Consider the following 19,561-nt stretch of genomic DNA (forward strand, 5'->3'; position numbering starts at 1 on the left):
GGGAGGAGAGGTTGCAAGACAAGACCCGCCTGTGCATTTGTGCAGAGCAGTGTGCACGTACACCGGGCAGAGGAGTGGAAGCGAGGCAAGGCAGCAAGTGAAGGCGAGGAGAGCTCAGTGTTTTATTTTTGAAGGAGGGACGTTGCGAAACTGGCTTGCGATCTTTTCTGACTCATCGTTTGGAAATAAAGCATCCTTTTCTTTTTTTTTTTTTTTTTTTTTTTTTTTTTAATAATAACCCCTCGTCTTCTTGCTTCTCCGTCCCCGTCCCCCCCCCCCCCCCCCCCCGCCTCCCGCCTCCCGCACCACTGGCACCGGAGAGGAAAACACAGCCGGATTTTTGACACCACGTTTGGGCTGCTTTTTTGCAAAATGCGACATGCTTTCCTGTGAGCGGTGTGTTGTGCGCACCTCGCAGCCTGCCACACAGTGAACGGCAGCAGGACCAGCGGCGGCACCGCTTACCGCCGTGTTTGTTGTTGTTGACTTGTGAAGGCTGCAACTTAGTCCGGCCGCCACTTTCGGATTTTTATTTCGGATTTTGGACTCGGTGGTCGGTCTTCGCAGAGCTGACGCGCTGTCAACACGCACCAGCACCGTGAAGGGGAAGGGAAGGGAGGGGAAGGGACAGTCCTGTCACCCAACGTGGATTCAGAGTCGGGGCTGTTTAGCAGCACTGCTAGCAGCCTGCCAGGGCACTGAGTGGGCAAACTGAACTAGTGCTAAACCCTCCACTGTGAAACTACATGTGCCTGGCTCCCAATGATCTCCTAATCTCCGGGAATCGGCCGCCGTCCAGGACTGAGGACGTCTCTGCACCCGAAGCTGACTGCGATCAAGGTAAAAAAAAAAAAAAAAAAAAAAGAAGACACCACTAATGTACGGATAAAGGATAAAATTAAAAGTGGGAGTGTTGCAGGACCAGTGAAGTCCACTTCGCTGCTGCTGCTGCTAGCGCTATACCCAGTGCTAGGCTAGCAGCAGCAGCTTGGTACGCACTTTTTGCAGCGGGCTTGTCAGTCACAGTTAGCGGCGGGGGCTCTGAACAGTGTCGGTACCCTGAGCGGTGCACGTCGACCCGAGAGGGGTAATGCGTTTTGCGTGTTGCAAGAAAAGAAAAGGCAAAAATAACCCCATTTGGAGCCAGAGCCCGTGCATTGGCCGAGATGAAATGAACCGGGTAAACTTGGCCATGTTGTGCTGCAAACGTAACAGAAACGCGCCCCGGTGGGAATCAAGTGTGCGAGCGGGTAGTTGGAGAGTGTCCAAGTGTGGGTTATTTTTGCGCGTAATTGCAACAAATAGGCTCATTTGCAGCACTGTGGCGAGGAATGTGAGTTTAACTCGCAGGCGAATGTGAACGCACAAACACACACACACACACATGCATGTATAGACACATAGGAGGTGTAGGATGTGAGATGAAGTTGTATGGAGGGCAGCAGGTCTGGGTGCAGGGTGGTGGCACCAAACGTTCACAGTCCTCGGATGATTTGCAGGTTCCTTCACTCCTTAGTGAAGGAGGAGGAGGAGGAGGAGGGGGGGGGGGGGAGAGAGAGAGAGAGAGAGAGAGAGAGAGAGAGGAAACCAGGGGGAGCAGCAGTGCTTTTAGGAAGGCTGAGCACGCAACCACACACATACACACATCAAGGAATTAGAGCAACTCCTCTCTGCCTCCTTCACCCTCTCCTCCTCCTCCTCCTCCTCCTCCACCACCTCCTCCTGCTGCTTCGTGCTGTGCAGATCTAGCTGGCTTTAGGAGGTGGGGGGGGGGGGGGGGGGGGGCTGTTGTTTACCTCATCTAAGTCAGAGTGCTATCTGTATCCCTGGGTTGGATGAGTGTGGCTGTTTCATCCTTTCCTGAGGAGGGAAAAAAAAAAAAAAAAACAACACAAGGACTTCACATGTGGATGCAGGTGCTGATGCTGGGAGTCAGATGTGAGCAGGATTAATGGGGTGTAAGTGGGGCATTTGCCTCTGGTGTGATTTTCAGCGGTGCTTTGTGGCCGTGTACTCTTCATAATTGCCTGGAGAACCTCTAAAGAATATTATGTCTGCCTATTAGTGCTGATCATTAATGGATGGAGCAATTTATCCCGATTTTTTTTTTGGTATTAATTTTCTGATGGCACATGTTTGGCTGAACTGGCTCTAGCCTTGAATCAATTAAGCTGGAATCATCTGGGGGCTTGTTAAATGTTCCCGGTTGTGACAGCGCACCCCCAATCCCCCCCTCTTACCACCACCATCACACACACACACACACACACACACACACACACACACACACACACACACACACACACATCATCGTCATCACAATCACAAACAAGCTTGACTTGAGCACACATACCAACAACCCTCAGTGTGCCTCTGGCTCACTCTAAACACATATTCAAGTACAGATGCATGTACCATGCTCTTCAAACTCTCTCTCAACAAACTCTTGCATACAGGCACAAACACACTTATACACAACCCTCCTCCCGCTGGGTATGAAACCGGAGATGAGTCATGGCGTGTGGGGGCATAACAACTCTGTCTCAGTCCCTCTATCCCCCTCTCTGTCTTTCACATCTTTTCTGATGCAGTGCTATCTTGTTTTCTCTCTCTCTCTCTCTCTCTTTCTCCCTCCCCTCCCTCAAGGCTCTCCTCTCTTCTCTCTCGCCCAGAGATAGTGGTTGTTTACAAGGCAAGAGAACAGGGATGGGAGCTGTTTTCATTTTGCATTCATTTTTTTGGATGACAGCCCTCCAGCCAGTCATCCATGTTTCAATCCCTCTTTCCTCATCCATCCCCTTGACTCATCCATCGCTCCCTTTCCCCTCCATCAGTCCTCAGCTCTGCTCCTCCCCAAGCTTTTATCCATCAACCCATGCTTCCATCTTTCCCCTCATTACCTCGTCATCAAGGTGTTACTGTGATCTCTCTCGTTATGTGAATGCACAGCCAGGAGGAATAAATGTGTGTCCACACGTATCAACTCTCCCTGTACAGTATGTCATGTGAAACTCGAGCATGCAGACCTTTTTAAGCCTCACATGTGTACATACGCACACGTGTGTGTGGGCGGGGGGGGGGTGTAGCGTAGCGTGTGTGTGTATTTGTGTCTGCTGCGTTAAGCGGTGAGCTCTGATTGGCTAGAAAAGGGGGTAAGGACCCCCACGTGGTGCGTTGTATCGCATTAGCAGCTACGTAGTGAGGAGGAAGAGGAGGAGGGGTGTTGTTCATGAATGGCCCACTGACGTCACCTAAACTGTACCCTAAATCCCACACACACACACACACACACACACACACACACACACACACACACACACACACACACACCTGCATACCCACCCGTGCATGTACATGTTTTTACACATATTACTATAGAAGGCTTCAGGGCAAGTGTGTGTGTGTGTGTGTGTGTGTGTGATTCAGTAATACATGTCAGATAAGAAGGATAGGAACCAAGTAAGCTGAGGGATTTGTTTGTGTGTGTGTCTGTGTGTCTGTGTGTCTGTGTGTCTGTGTGTGTGCATGCATGTGTGTGCGTGTGGCTGCCTGGAGGCGTGTTGGTTAGCTGTCATGTCACTAGCTCTTTACTGTGCTCTGCTCTGATAACTAACTAACCAGCATGTCGGCCACAAGGGTATTAGCACTAGCTGACTACTAGCCGATTTTTGTGTGTGTGTGTGTGTGTGTGTGTGTGTGTGTGTGTGTGTGTGTGTGTAGTTCATATATATGCTTTGATTTTAGATGTTAAGAAGAGCCTGATGTTGGATTTCTGATATCGATTCTGATGATTAATGTTTGACGAATGTAAAGAGACAGAATAAGCCGAAAAAATGAAACAAGTATTAAAATGTTTTCTTAGACTTGATTATGTTAAATAAAAGACATGAAAGTAACTTCATAGAATTTCTATTACAGCACTATAATATAACAGGAATTATTATATAAAGTGTTACATTTTAAAACTACTTTTATTACACTTTTATTACACTTACATGCATTTTAAGGAAACATAAATGACACAAATAACAAATATAAACCTGTCAGTGTTCAGGGTCAGATCACGTTGGGAGTTACTGGACTTATAAGTCACTTAATCACGTCGACAGTTTAGCTGCAGAAATCAAACACCAGCCAATAAAACACCACTAAGCTGATATTTGGTTTGTTCTTAATGTGTGGTAACAAGTTTACATTTGTTGTGAGTGTGTAGGTCGGGAGTGTTCTGGTTTCCTCACATGCAGGCTTTGTCATGTTTCACAAGGATTGCAACATGAAACCAACCCTGCGGTGGATTAAATGCTGCAGCCATGTTCTTCTGCATTAGCCCCTGTGTAGTGTTGTGTCAACGTTTGCTCTCAGTAGATGACCCTGCTGTGGCCGAGTACCTCATTAGTGGGTTCTTTAGTGTGTTTGTGTGTGTGTGTGCGTATGCATGCTAACCTGCTGTTCATTGGGCAGGACATGACGTCAGACTTCGAGCGAAGGGGGGGGGGGGGGGGGGGCTGTTTTGATATTTTCCTGTTCCACTGTGACTCAGCCTTGTTAGTTAAGGATAATTGCAAAGTCTGCACACCTGCACAGATCACCGAGGAGGAAGGAAGTGGTACACATATTTCGCAGAAAGATTTTTGCAGGAGTAATTGGAATGTGCTTCATTGCTCACTGGTCCCTCGCTGACTGAATAAGAGCAGTGAACGTTCTGGTGCAGCAGATGGTTTTTCAGATAAAATTAATGATCCATTTTTTTTTTTGGTCATAGTTCAGAGTGAAGTCTATGTTGTTACCACAGAGTTGACAGTGATATCATTAGAGCGTATCTCACCAAGGTTATGTTTCATGTCCTTCGTACTTATTTCACATGTTTTCATTTCCCCTCAGCAAATGAGATGGTAACCACAGCAATCCCTATGTAGGACTCGGTACATATTATAAATTATGATACATAATATTTCTGTAAATGTAGTGTTATTTTATTGTTTATTGTACAAAACAAGATATTTGACTTGAAATCATCACTTCCCCTTTTTATACGTTTTTTTTTTTTTTTTGTTTTGGTTATTTTATGCCTTTATTTGATAGAGACAGACAGGAAACGCAGGGAGATGGGGAATGATAGGCTTCAAACAGTCTAGCTGGCTGGGAGACCAACTGGGGACTTGCTGCTCAGGGCCCATGTGGTTCCCACCCTAACCATTGGACCATCAGGTCGCCCCTTAAGTATTATTATTATTATTATTTATTTATTTTTTTTAACTTCCCCTTTTTTAAAGCCACTCCCAAAATTAGATCTAACAGAAAAACACCTGAGACGATCATTTCCTTATATACATTACAGTATCTTTGTAGATATGGAAAATCATATGTCAGATTGTCTAGTTGATATCCATCACCGTGAACTACAGGGTACTCAAGAAGTCAAACTGGCATTTTCATTTCATGCGTCTTAGAAGTCAGTTTGCAAGAAATCTGGTTTAATCAGTGGTGTCAGGCTTTATCATTAAAAAAAAAAACAAACAAAAAAAAAAAAACAGATTCATGATTACAGTGGTGGAAAAGTATATTATACATATGATTCTTCTACCCAGAGAGTTAAAGACTATATTGCAGAAACATTTATTAAAGTGTGTTATTATCCTTTACATACTCTCTCTGCCTGCTTACTAACTCCTGCTCTTCCTTTGGGGAAAAAAAATAAAACGTCTGCAGGCTGTAAGCACGTTGATGGACAGGCTGACAGATGCTGCCTGAGCTCCTGATGGGAAGAGTTTCAGGAGAGTGTGTGTGTGTGCGTGTGTGTGTGTGTTTGTGGGGAGAGAGTGGGCAAGTAAACAACAGACAGAAACAGTATGTCAGACCTTCCTTTGCTGTTTGAACACCTGGTGATCCACTATGGAAATATGCTTCTGACTCACTGTGCCATCCTTGAACATTTTATTTGTGCTCAATATGTATTTAAACCATCAAATATATCAAAATGAATAAAAAAGGCAGGAGCATCTGAGGTTCAGAGAGAAGGGCGGTGGGGGGTTACATATTTCTACTGTTGGTCTATTGAAAATAGCTGTTCAGCTGAGTTTGAAGACCTTGAAAAGAACTTAGAGACTCAGTTTTTATATAGACAAAAAATTACAAATAATACAATTTGAAATGGAGGAAAAGGGCAGCGTGGAGGGAAAGAAAGAGGAAGAATGATGGTGATGAGGGGTGGAGGGGAAGTAGTTGAAGAGCGGTGCAGAGGGAGTAGATGAAATGTAACAAAGGTGAAGCCAAGAAGGTGAAGCCAGCAGGGACACGGAGGAGGGAGGGAAGTAGGTGGAGGAGAGGAGGGGATATAGGGAGGGTAGGATGAAAGACGACAGGAGGGGTGGCGGAGGGGAGGCGCAGGTAGATAAACAGGGAGGTGGTAGTCGGGGTCACTGGGAGTGAAGGGCAGAGTGTTCACCCTCCATCTCTGTCCTTTTCATCCCTCCTTCACTCCCTTCCAGGAGCTAATGAACTCCTGATGGCAGTGGAGATGGGGAGCGAGGGATCAATCCTCCATCTCGCTCTACGTTCCTTTCTCCCTCTCTCCCTCTCTCTCTCTGCCTCCTCCCACCTGTCCTCCTCCTTTTTGCTCTCTCTCCTCCGGGGTTTTTGGCAGGGCCCCAGCCTCGCTGGCTCAGACTCACCTCCTTCATTGTTTGTCAGCAGATTTCAGGAGACGGAGCGGGAGGCTTAGTTAGAAAATTATTTGGACCTCTGCCTCTTCTTTCTTTTTTCTTTTTCTTTTCATTTCTTCTTTCTCTCTCTCTCTCTCTCTCTCTCTCTCTCTCTCACCCTCTTTCTGTTTTCTTCTCTCTCATTTCTGCTCCCATAATGCAGCGGCAGCAGCAGGAGCAGTGGCAGCATCAATAAATATTGTGTTAATGTTCTGGTGGCTGGAGCCAGCAAGGTGATAAAGGAAATCTATTTGATTTCTGAGGCTCGTTTGTTTGACCCGACGCCTCTTCGGTTGGTGTGCATGTGTGTGTGTCCATATCGTGTTTGAATGTATTGAATGTGTGTGTATAGCTTTCTATAGTTTCTTGCATAATTCCTTTTCATTTTTTTCACTCCCTTGTTTGTTCACTCCTCCAGTCTTCGTTCCCGACTTTGCTCCTTCTTCTTTTTTCTCTTAATTTCTTCCCAGAGTTTCTCACACTGTTGATTTGAGCAGCTCGTATTTTTTATGCTCAGCCTTAGGATAAATCAATCATAATATTGAGTGCCAGCCGCTGTACAACACTTGTCCCATTATGATTCCTCTCAGTGTCTTCTGACCACATCTGAAGGCAGAAGTGTTGATACTTGTTTCCAGCAGCCACAGTTGAATGTGATAGGAAAGAGCCTCCTGTTGTACAGAAGGGACTTGATGTGCTAAATGTTCAAATGGGGATAACAGCACACATTTTTGGACACATTTTTTCCTTAGAGGCATTCGAGTTCCTGCCTACTTTCTCACCTCTGCATATGTGGCCAGTCGCTGCCTGAGGTGTCTGAGGTTGTCTGATTGTGGCCACAAAAATTACAAAAGGAAAAAAAAAATATATATATATATATAAATAAAGGAGCAATCCCCCATAATTCTGACAATGGAAATGGGTGAGGGGAGGGTGGTTTCAGAGTCTGTTGGACCGCCGACAAGCACGTCAGTTGAATCACACTGACGCCTTTAGCGCCTGTTAAACAGCCGCCTACTTTAATATTCTTCATTGTGGTTGGATGCTGACAGATATCCATATACTTTAAATGTTTGTTTTCACGCTTGCATTCAGCTGTGATATAACAGGGTGGTGGTGGTGGTGGGGAGAAAAAAAATCTGCCAACTTGCTTCATCAAGATTGTGAGTGATTTGGTCAGATTTTTATTTATGGTGGCGTCGTCAACAATAGTTGGTTGAACTTCACTTTCACAGCATGTGGAAGTTTTTCATTTGTAAATAGGTGAATTTGACACGAGGTGGTAGCCAGATATTCAGCAGTTGTTGAACAAAGGTGAGACTGCGGGCTTCCTGAATGAAATGTCAGTGTAAATGCCACCAAAACAAAACCCATTTGGACGTGGCTGAATGAGCTAAAAATAACTTAAACCTGCTGGTCCTGTCTGTCATGTCAGAGGAGGCATGGAGCAAAAAAAGTCTGAAAAAGTTACTAATAAGCCACCTACACCTAAAACGCCTCCCTGCCTAAATGCAGCATCTGTGGAGAAATACTGAAATGTGCAAGATGATTGATTTCGGGAATCATCTCTCTCCCTTAAGGACCAAAGCTAGGTTCTTAGCATCGTTAGCGTTCCTCATTTAAACCACGCTACAGCTAGCAGGGAGCATTTATTTTTTTTTGGTTTCTGTGTTATTTCACACTTCACTTAGGGAGGCTTTGCTCCCCTGAGAGCAATACCAAAAAACTAATTTACTTTACGGAGACAACAGTCTTCTGTATTTGACATGAGGAGCAAGCTTCCTTCCATCCAGCGGATCCCCGCGGAGTGTTCAGCGGGGGGGACCACAGGGGAGAGGGCTGATGGGAATGGTGATGGTGATATCAGCATCAGAGAGTGACTCATGACTGCACTTAAGTGGCTCTGAGCCTTCCAGTCAGTCAGGAGATGTTTGTGTGTGTGTGTGTGTGTGTGTGTGTCTGTGTGTGTGCTACTGAGTAAGGTTTTGAGCACATCATTAAAGCTGCTGGCTGAGAAGTTAAGCACCACGGTGTGCTGTGGTTTTTGTCTATGCACTTCAGGTTTATTTGTGGTTTTCCACCTTTCGGTTGCAGCTCTCTTTGTGTCAGTGGATTCCTCTGCACAACAGCTCATGTTAACAAATGTATTCAATCGACAGTCCGGCATTGAAGGGGCTTTGTCCAGCTTTCTTTTGAGATTTTGAACTTGTTTCTCAAATATCCTGAAACCAGAGTGCAATTATCTCACTCCAGGAGGGGATCAGTAATGTTATTACAGTTCATCCTGAGGGGCACACAGGTGTGTGTGTGCGCGTGCGTGCGTGCGTGCGTGCGTGCGTGCGTGTGCGCCAAATGTCATGGCAATCCATTCAATAGTTGCTGAGAGACTTTACTGAAAACCAAAAAATGTCAGCTTGCTGTAGGTACAGGAGGAAAAGTCAGGCAAAGATGTCACCAAAGTCAGTTGGCGTCATCTCTGAGCACCATGACTGTCATGGCAGTTTTTTTAATAGTTGAAATATTTCAGTCCATAGAGCCACGAAACCGAGAAGAGCAGCAAATCCTTGCGACGGAGAAGCAGGAACCTGCAAATGTTTGCCAGTTTTTATTGATGAAAGGCTTATGTGATCAATCAATTATCCAGCTCATTCACTGCTAATTTACTGTTGATCAATTGACCAAACGTTTTAACACATTGAAAACTGAAAACTGAACTTCGGTTGCACAAGAACTGAACTGGTGTAAGGACACACCTCTCTGACAGTCTAAACCAGAATCTTGGCATGCAGTCGAGAATAGCTTCCAGTTGCCTGTTACTCTACTTAGATGTCACAGATTCACCATGTTTACCCAAATTTTTAGCCTTTTAATGTCAGATGAATGGCTGATGGGAAATCTTCTTTGAACGCAGCATACGAACCACAGGGCTTCATCTAGACAACACACCGAAAACATCAGCTCCTCCTCTTGAAATGGTCGGGTGTTGAAAGATGGATTCTTGCCAGTTTTATCCACACACCAAGCATGTGTGTGTGTGTGTGTGTGTGTGTGTGTGTGTGTGTGTGTGTGTGTGTGTGTGTGTGTGTGTGTGTTTCTAGCTTTCATGTTTGGCTTTTGAGCAGGTTGCTGTCTTCTTTCTTGCACACCTGTTAGCATGGGATGTTTGATGTGCGTGATGTGTGTCAAATGTATTTTTTTCCTTTTCTTTTTTTTTTCTTAGCAAGCGCTTGCATTTCTACTGTGTGTGTGTGCTTGTTTGTGTGTGTTTGATGTTAAATACTAAATACTTGATACCTGCCTTCACAGATTGGTACACACACAATTTCAAACATGCACCCGCACATCCTGACATTTTCATTCTTTCAGCTCATTCATAATAGTTACCCTATTTCTCCATCTCTCTCTCTCTCTCTCTCTCTCTCTCTGTCTGTCTCTCTGTTTCTCTCTGTCTCTGTCTTTTCTCTCCCTGGTCTCTGAACCTCACTTTATAAATCTTTGTGATTCCTTTCTTTGGTGCCTTTTTCTCTCTATACCTGTCAAACTCGTCGGCGTGAACCTCTCTCTTTTGCCTACCTTCTCTCTAGCGGCTCTGTCCAAAAATAGCTCTGTGTGTGTGTGTGTGTGTGTGTGTGTGTGTGTGTGTGTGTGTGTGTGTGTGTGTGTGGAAGATGAGTTGGAGAGTAGAGGGAAGGAAAGAGAGTGAAAATAGACTTGGACGTGTGTGTGTGTCTGTGTTGCAGTCTTCCCTGCATGCCTTGTAGCTGTTGCTGTCTTACTGGTACGCACATTAACACTGCACAGGCAAGTGGCATACACACACAAACACACACACACACACACACACACAAACACATGTCCAACCCATCTTATCTTGCTTGTTGTTTTTTTTCCACGAAGAAGAGGAAATATTCTGTGTTGGTGGGTTGAGAACAAACAGGGGGGAAGAGAGAGAGGAATGGGCTGACAGAGAGACTGAAGGAGAGGTAGAGAGGTAATGATGGACAGATGACTGGAGTATCAGTGTAAGATAGGGGGATAGCAAGCAGATGATAAGAGAGGTTAAAGGTGGAACAGTGACTGAAGGAAAGAAGAGAGGGAAGTGAGGGGAGAGCAGCTCTGTATTTTCCTGCTGTGGTTGTTGCCAAAAGCTTTTTAGACTTTTTTAGTCTGTTTGTTTCCCCGGCAGGTGGATGTCACCCTGCTCAATCAACACACACATACATCAGGATCACAAGGAGAGAAGGAGACACATGCAGGCCCGCAAATACACACAGTAAATTCACTGATATACAATCCTCCACCCTGGATACACACACACACACACACACACACACACACACACACACACACACACACACACACACACACACACACACACACACACACACACAGACGTAGCACTGCCTCAGAGAGATGACTTGTTATGAAGCAATTTATATGCAAGGATTCTTTATCAAACTGACTGACCTCTGGCTCCTCAAGGAGCTCTAAGCACCGGCCAGCTGTGTGTGTGTGTGTGTGTGTGTGTGTGTGTGTGTGTGTGTGTGTGTGTGTGTGTGTGTGTGTGTGTGTGTGTGTGTGTGTGTGCTGTTTGGCAAACACCTTCACTTCCTCATATTGTTGTTCGTATGTGTGTAAGCACCTACATCACCTGCACGATTTATAGCCTTTTTATATGCTTGTTGTGCTTTATACATAAAAAAACAATGTGTATCTCAATATCTGCCTGTGTGTGTGTGCGTGCGTGAGTGCGTGCGTGAGTGCGTGTGTGTGTGTGTGTGTGTGTGTGTGTGTCTCCAGATGTTCCAGCAGTCACTTGATGTCTGTTTATTGTTGATGGATCTGTCTGCTTCTCCTGACAGCCAGACTGCCTACTCATCTCAAGAGAGCACTCTGTGTGTGTGTGTGTGTGTGTGTGTGTGTGTGTGTGTGTGTGTGTGTGTGTGTGTGTGTGTGTCTGTGTTCTGGGTATGTTGATTTCCAATTTTTTTTCAGACTGATAGCCGACGCTCGTTAACCAACCATTACCCGTTAACTGACAAGATGAAAATGAACTATTTTGAATAGACGAGTGTGTGTAAAGTGGACCAGAACGATGTTGTGGTGTGTCTAAACAGAGAGCGAGACAGATGAGCACACACACACACACACACACACACACACAGGAAAGAAGCCCCTCCTGTTAGATCATCACACATCACACACACAAGGTGATGGTCCTTTTAACTTCATCGCTGCAGAAGAAGCGACGCCCAGGAACACTTAAGAAGCTCCACGTTATAAATTCATGAGGTTGTTATAAAAATCAGCTCAACGTGTGACTAAAAAAGAGCAGAGGAGCAGAATCACCTCTGGTGTGAACAGCTGGGCTACTGCTTGTTCAACACAGAGTCAGACTGGCATTAAACCTCAATAAAATAAACAGGCCAGACCCACCTCAGTCCTCAGCATAGGGGACGGCCTGTCTACTGGTCTTTATTCAGAAATAGCAACATGTCGAGATGCTGTGGGGTTAGTCTGGTACACAGGCTGTTAACTGTGGGACCTGTGAGATTGCTGCTCAGATTGTACTGATGTCCCAAGATATTTGAACTGTTTAACTGATGGAGTTAATCAGTCAAAATTCATATTATCGGTCAATGGTTAATTATAATCAGTCCTAGAGTGTACACGTCTTCCTTTGGTCGTGTGGACAAATGTTGGCTGATCATCTCAACTTCGAAGGGCTGTTTGATGGTTTTAAGGTTTAGGGTAGAAATAGGTTTAGGTTAGGCTAAGGAGCTGGAAAACTGTGTGAAGAAAGACCACTGTAAGTGTGTGTGTGTGTGTGTGTGTGTGTGTGTGTGTGTGTGTGTGTGTGTGTGTGTGTGTGTGTGTGTGTGTGTGTGTGTGTGTTTTGCCTGCTGGGCCTCTGCAGATACAGTCTCTTAATAATAGATCACCATCATGGCAACCATTGTTGTGTGCTGACCTTAAGTGCTGCAAAGTGCTGCGAAAAGACACCAGCCCACTCCGGTGTTTCTGCTGAAGTAAATGCACTGTCATCTACAGGCTGACTGAGGGAGGGACAGACAGACAGACAGCCAGACAGACAGCCAAGCAGTGGGCTGAAATACTTGCAGACAGACAAACAGATGGCAGGCAAAAGGGTAGACGGGCAGAAAGGCAAAGAGTCAAGCAGTCAGACAGACAGAAGGACAGATGGCAAGCTTATCGGCAGACAGAAGGATGGACAGAATGACAAATGGGACGCAGCCAGTCAGATGGATTTGGAGGCTAGAGGACAGACAGACAGAGAGACAGACAGAGAGACAGACAGAAAGTCCTGCAAATATATGTTTCACTGATCACTGATTAATAAACTGGTCATGATTAAAGCTACAGCCAGTTTAGTGCTGAAACCATTAGCTGATTAATCAGAGTATGATTTATAAATTAATCGCCTGTTGATTAATAATAAATTGCCTGTTAATTGATGGTCAAACATTTTCATTCATTTGAGCCTCTTTAATGAGAGCATTTAAAACATTTCTGTTTTGTATCCGTGTTAATGGAATATCTGTTTTACAACATTTTTATAGATCAAATGATGAATGGATTAATTGGAAACTCATCAACAAGGTTTGTTGCAGCCCCAGCTACTAAAGCGCTAGATGTCTGCGAATCATTGTCTTAACATTGGTAATTTTCACAAAATAAATTATCACATGAACTGGCACAACCTTCTAGTGAAGTGACAAAATTAACGGAAAATCGAAAGAAATAAATGGACGTCACAGTCCCAGTCACACAGTTTGATTGACAGGTATGATCGGACTGAAGTGCAGTACTTTTCAACACATTTATTCCTGGCTTTGGTAGACCGTACGATGCTGTCAAGATGTTGTAAAGCTAAATACTGCTTTTTTTATGACGCTTCGTCTGCAGTGGCATCTGCTGTCTTGAAAATGACACCAATGAAGCTTCAGAGGCTTCACCAATGAAGCTGAGATGATAAATCTGGTTCATACTCTGTTATATACACAATTCACAAGCAAGGCTCAGTAGAATGCGCACATGCTGTCTGATCATTTTTCAACGTTGGTTTTTGCCTGAATCACCTTTTTCAACTCATTAGTGATTTAAAGTGATTAATAGAGTGACTAAAGATTGGTGTGTTGCTACCAGGCTATGACATTTCTCCACATCCAAACTCCATTGTAGTGATTAAGACTTAAAAGCCTGTGGTAGCACAAACTCAGTGCAGTTGGGGGAAAGTCCTTGTCTGAGCATGTCAGCAGGCACATCAGTGTAGAGACTTCAGTCCTCCTGAGTGGAGTCTGATTTAGAGAAAACAGTGCTGATGACTGTGCCACTTGGAGTGGCTGAAGTGAAGGGTTTGTTTACTCTGTTGCCTTTTTGGTTTGTTGAGATTCTCAGTGACTAGATACTAGCAAATCAAGGCTCATAAACAAAAGTCAAGCTCAAGCTTTTTTAGCTTTTAGAAATTCGCCCTTTTCATAGGACTGGATTATGTTACATAATCACATTTGACTTGGATCACTGAGGGAGATTCAGAGGTGCAGGCTTCCTCAGCCTGACTGGCATTGCTCTCACCTGCACAAATGAGCAAACCTAAAACAAAGAAATGCTCCAGAGAGGGAGTAAGCTGCTATAAACATGCTGGGAGTGTGAGCACACCCCGAAACAGTCATTTATCAAGCACACGCTACTACTCTGAGCAGTAACGGCTGTTTTCATCCAACTTTTTCTGTGCTGAAACCTACCCTACTTTAGTAGCCTGGGCGTGGGTGTGTTACAGATCCTGTGAACTGGTAAAAGGAGCTGACACATGATTTCTTTTGCACCTGCAGTTTGGTGTCCAGATACAGCTGTTTTCTCAGGCCTGATCTGTTGCACCTTTCAGGGAATAGCTCTCTTTAAATGCTCAGTCAGACACAGTGCTCTCGACAGTGTCATGGTCAGCCAATTAATTAGCTCCCCAGGCGGCTTGGCTTTCCCAGCATGCATTAGTCAACCTTCTCACTGTTTGTCTTATTGTAAATGTCTTGGGCTGACACAAAACTATCCATCGAATATGTGGCTTATACAGGCGTGAAAATGAGAGCAGGAGGTGGCCGTCTAAACCTGTGTAGTCTGAGCCAGGTTTGAATTTCAGGTTTATTTGCCCAGCAACCATTACTGCAACATCTGTGTTGACTGAGAGGTATGTCAACAGGACAGATGTGCCACTCACTGCTATCTGGTTAGGGCACTCGGCTCACATGACCCTGACCTCAGGCCGAATGATCGAAGTGAAATCAACCGTATGCTCATCAGGTTAGTGTCTGTCTGGAGATAATAAAGCCAGGCTATGGTGTAATTAGATGGACAATTTGATAATCAAAATCATCAATACAACAAGTTATCCAAGAGATTAAAACCCTTACGCACCCATAGTCCACCAACACAGTGGTTTCAGTTATGTTGCCTGATTAGGCCCCTTCTCTCGGGACTCTGTGGGTGTGCACCGACTTGGCTTGGTTCATATCTCCCTTCTGTCCTGTTAGTTTTGTTTCACGCATCAGGGTGGGACAGTTCTCCCTGTTATCATTCTGATTGGTACACAGAGGTCTGTGACATGGAATTCTCAGCGTAGCTCCACCCACTTTAACCTTACTGGAAGAGTAATCGAGACTACGTTGGATTAGTTAACTCTCCAGGATTAATCTGGACTAAAGCGGACCAGACTGATCTTTTACCACTGACAGTAATAGTGTTCTTGGCTGGTGTTTACATTTTAACGTTCAGCAGAGGGATGATTATCTTTGCATCAGTCGCACCAAATCCTGCTGCTTGCCATGCTGTTGGCCATTTTCTCTGTTTTATTTGTACGTGTGTGTGTGTGCGCGCATGTGAGTGTGTACACTGTGCATTGTCTGGCTGCCCGTCATTGACCCCATAGCTTTGTTTAATGTAACATACCTTGGCCTCAGGGCAGCGGTTAGCATAGCAATAGTTGCAGTGTGAGTGTGTTTGAATGTACCGCTGTGTTAGCTGATGTATGTATTCATGTACAGATGTTGTACATCTGTGTGCTTGGTTCGTTTATTTTTGGACCAGGCCGCCACAATCATACGTTAGGCAGGACTTCCTGTCTCCATTATGGCGTCTGCCGGACTGTGTGTTTTCACTTGAACAATACAACACATGACATTAAACATCTTTATACTTGCACAACGGGTTCCTCCTATTAAATTTTCATTTTAACAAAGAAAAGCAGACCTTGTTGAAACTGTTTCTTTAAGACACAGAGTTCATCATCACACCTTTAACTTATTATTTAAATTAATGAGCTCATTACCAAAGCTGCTTGGGTTTAATATAGCATGTTGATGAAAGCAGGATGTGGAGAGTTTAAAGTTTGAAGGTGGTTAATGTTTTCTTGTGTGTTGTGCACATGTCTTCTTGTTTTCTAATATGTTGTTGTATATATGCTGTAAATTTGTGTGTTGAGATGAGCAGAGCATTTCCGTCCAACTCAGAAACTCCCGGTTGCTTCCTGCTGCCTTTCTCTGACTTGTTTGTCTTTGTTAGCCTCATATCGTCTCCTGTCTGGATGTTTTTTCCAGTTTAACTCTCATCTTTCTGTCTGCCTCCATCTTTTGGGATATCGCTCTTTTTTCGTTTGACTGATGGTCCCTGTCTTCTCACTCCCATATTGATCTCTGAATCTCTGATCATTTTTTTTCTCCCTCCTTTCGCTCTGCTCGTTTCCAAACCTTTTTTTTTTTTATTCCCTCATTTAGCCAGGAGACCTATTATTTATATGTCAGAAATGTCCAGCTCCACCAGAACCACATTATTTGACGATATGGTTGTATTTCATTCTGTCTGATAGTGTTCTCTGCTACGTACAATATGGTTTCATCAACTCTGACAGCTGGTTGCCTCCAGCTATTGTCCTGCTTCAGCTCTGACAAAGTGTAGGTTTACACAGTGATGGTACAGCATGAGATCATAATTCAACAAAAGCCAATAGTATACATATCCCATGTAATTAGGGGTGCAACTAAGAATAATTTTCATAATTGATTAAGCAGCTTGTTATTATCTCCATTTCCCAATTAATGGTTTGGTATAAGAAAATATAAGAAAATACTAAATAAATATGATATCATAGTTTCTTAGAGCCTGAGCTTTCTTTAATGTAAGACTTACTGAAACAACAATACTCACACTGAAGAAGTTGGAACCAGATAAATTTTGGATTAAATTAATAATTATATTTGTCAGACATGTTAATATTGTAATTTTCTGATCGACTGATTACCAGACTAGATGTTTCAGCTAAGTGTGACACACTGTATTAAAGTGATTGGAAAAAAACAGTATAATGCAGTACAAACCTCAGACACATATAGAAAAAAGAAAAGTTGGAAAAGTTCCATTGGCGACTGTAGATGTTATCATCATTTCATCATTTTACTGGACTCCCAGCACCGTCTACACAGTGAGTTTAATCTGCTTCTGGCTGTTGGCTTTTCAGACAAAACATGATTTGGCCTCTTACCACCTATGGACGTGTGGTTCCTGGCCTCTTTTCTGTCGCTGCTTTTTCTGATGGTTTGGGTGACAAGTCACGATGACAGTGGTGATGTTGGCTTTAACCTGTGGTCTAATTGGATGTGTATTGTACTGATGTTCATATTGTACCGCCTGACATTTTTATTCATCATTGTATTCTTGTGTTTACTGTTATTGACTTAGAGCCAAAGTGCTCTGTGGGGACATCTGTGGGGAAGCTTTACTCTGTATGTTCTGCCTCCCACTCAGCTTTGTGGGATCACCTAGTATAACACAACTCAACATTTCTACTGTCCCACCCTCCCAGGTTTGCTGCATTAGTAAGACCTGTCCCAGTATTTGGGACATCAGTGCTGACCCTCCAGTCTCTTTAATAGTAATGTTTAATGTATAATAATGTACCAAACAAAAGACATACAATATAGCACATAGAGAACATTACTGTACTGTACCTCTGCCAAGGCCAGTTTCAAACAACATACACCAGACTTCAGAGAAAAAAAATCAAATTCATGGATAATGATCCAGATCTTCCTCAAAGTTGAATGGGTTCCTCCCTGGCCCATGTCCCATCCCTCCACCAAGTTCGGTGCAAATCAGTTCAGGACTTTTTCCATAATTCTGCTGACAAACATAACCTCCTTGGTGGAGGTAATAATGATGCAATAACACGTCTGCTGGATACTACCCGAGGCTGTCTGTTGTCCCTTATTGTAGTATTGAATAGAGGCTGTGGAAAGAGGACAATAAGTACCACAGTGTGTGCATCATACCGTTTTCCACTTTTGTATAGTGTGCTTGTCTGCAAAATGTGCACAGAAAGTGGACTCTTTGTTTTGGAAGTTGATACTAATGTGAAGCATTTATGGGGTTTCCCTCCTTAAGTGCTTCACACAGGGGGATTTATAGCCCACACTACGGGTCTTACCTTGTCCAATTCTTACCTTAGGTTGCATTTCGCCGCTCTCCTTTGTTTTAAGGGATTCTCTGAGTGGTCATCTCTTTGAGCTGCATCAGTGACCTTAGTCTTTCTTTTGGTAGCTTCCTCTTCTGTCTTGTCTCCATACTCTATTCTTTCCCTGCACTCTGTCTCCTCTGTTTCATCTCTTTCCAATTAATAACAAAGACAAGTTTGAGCCATTGATATGTTCTGAGCCAGTTAGCCTGAAACTTATCTTTGGACTGCTGCCTCCTTAGTAACAGTACAGTTTCCTGTCTGAGGATCCTGATGGTTAACGTTGTCAGCTTCTGGTTCTGGGTTTTTTTTTCTGTGCAGAACATGCACATTTACATTTTAGCCATTGGTCCCTGTTTGCATGACTTCACGTGTGTTGTCCAGGGTGGAAATAATCCCACTTTCTGCAAGGGTGCAAACATTGGCTGAACATCGTCAGACACGGCTGTAAATGTGTGTGGGAGTTTCCTGCATTAGGAGTGATAGATTTGCAGGAATCAATTAAATGATGTGCAATACCCACAATCCCACACCAAAACCGAAGCCCTGCTGTAAGCATTTGGATTCTGGCTCTAGAGATAGAAGCTCTTACAGCTGTTTTGGCAAGACAGCAGTGAGACTGTCGCACACTCTCTCTGTTTGTCTCTGTAGGTCTCTCTTTTCTCCTCGTCTTTGTGTCTCTTTTTGTCTCTTTTCTGTTTGTCCTCAGGAAGTAACCCAGTGCAGACCCGGAGTCTGATTCACTGGAGTGATTGAGATGAAGTTGTACATTTGTGAGTCTTTTCTCTCTCCCTTTTCTCCTTCACCCACTCCATCTCTCCAGAGAACAAGAAATATCTCAATCTCCAGTGTGGGCTCTGGTTCACTGAACTGATTGAGACAGGGTTGTGTGTACTGCATGAAAGAGAGAGAGAGTCGGAGCGACATCCTGTCGACCTGGAAGCTAAGGATGAGGATAAAGTAGAAGGAAAAAGAAGGATTTCAGGTGGACAGAAAGAATAAGTCAGGGAGATGTAGAAAATGAACTTGGAGACTTTTCAGCAGTTGCCTCGTGCCTTAGGTGAGGCGGCTCCAAAAGAGAAGGGGAGGGGGATTTTAAGTGACATTTCCAATTACCATCAGTTCTTTCACTTTCACCAGCCAGCAGTTCTCTCCTTACATACACGTTCAGAAACGCTGGGCTGCCACCAGGTGAAGAAGTTAAAGAGACTGTCCTGCCAGCTTATAATCACAGGTTCAAGCCCCATGACGGCTACATGTCACAGAGACACTGAACCCCAGCCAGTAAATGTGGCTGCTTAATGGATATGTAACATAAATCAGCCAGTCAGCATAAATC

General features: G+C 44.1%; 1 protein-coding gene across 2 annotated transcripts in view; it reads left to right on the forward strand.

Annotated features, from left to right (window-relative positions):
• The window catches only part of jade2 (jade family PHD finger 2), a 185,294-nt gene continuing 165,733 nt past the window's right edge, over nt 1-19,561 (forward strand). The window contains exon 1 of one of the 2 annotated variants that reach the window (XM_071461493.1): nt 1-840. The gene's annotated coding sequence lies outside the window, so the exon portion shown is untranslated. The remainder of the gene's footprint in view (nt 841-19,561) is intronic. The other variant, XM_071461492.1, reaches the window with a different exon arrangement.

The sequence above is a fragment of the Trachinotus anak genome, unplaced genomic scaffold, assembly GCF_046630095.1.
Source record: "Trachinotus anak isolate AG129_WGS33_773 ecotype Australia unplaced genomic scaffold, CSIRO_AGI_Tana_v1 ptg000024l, whole genome shotgun sequence".
In the NCBI taxonomy this organism is placed as follows: Eukaryota; Metazoa; Chordata; class Actinopteri; order Carangiformes; family Carangidae; genus Trachinotus; species Trachinotus anak.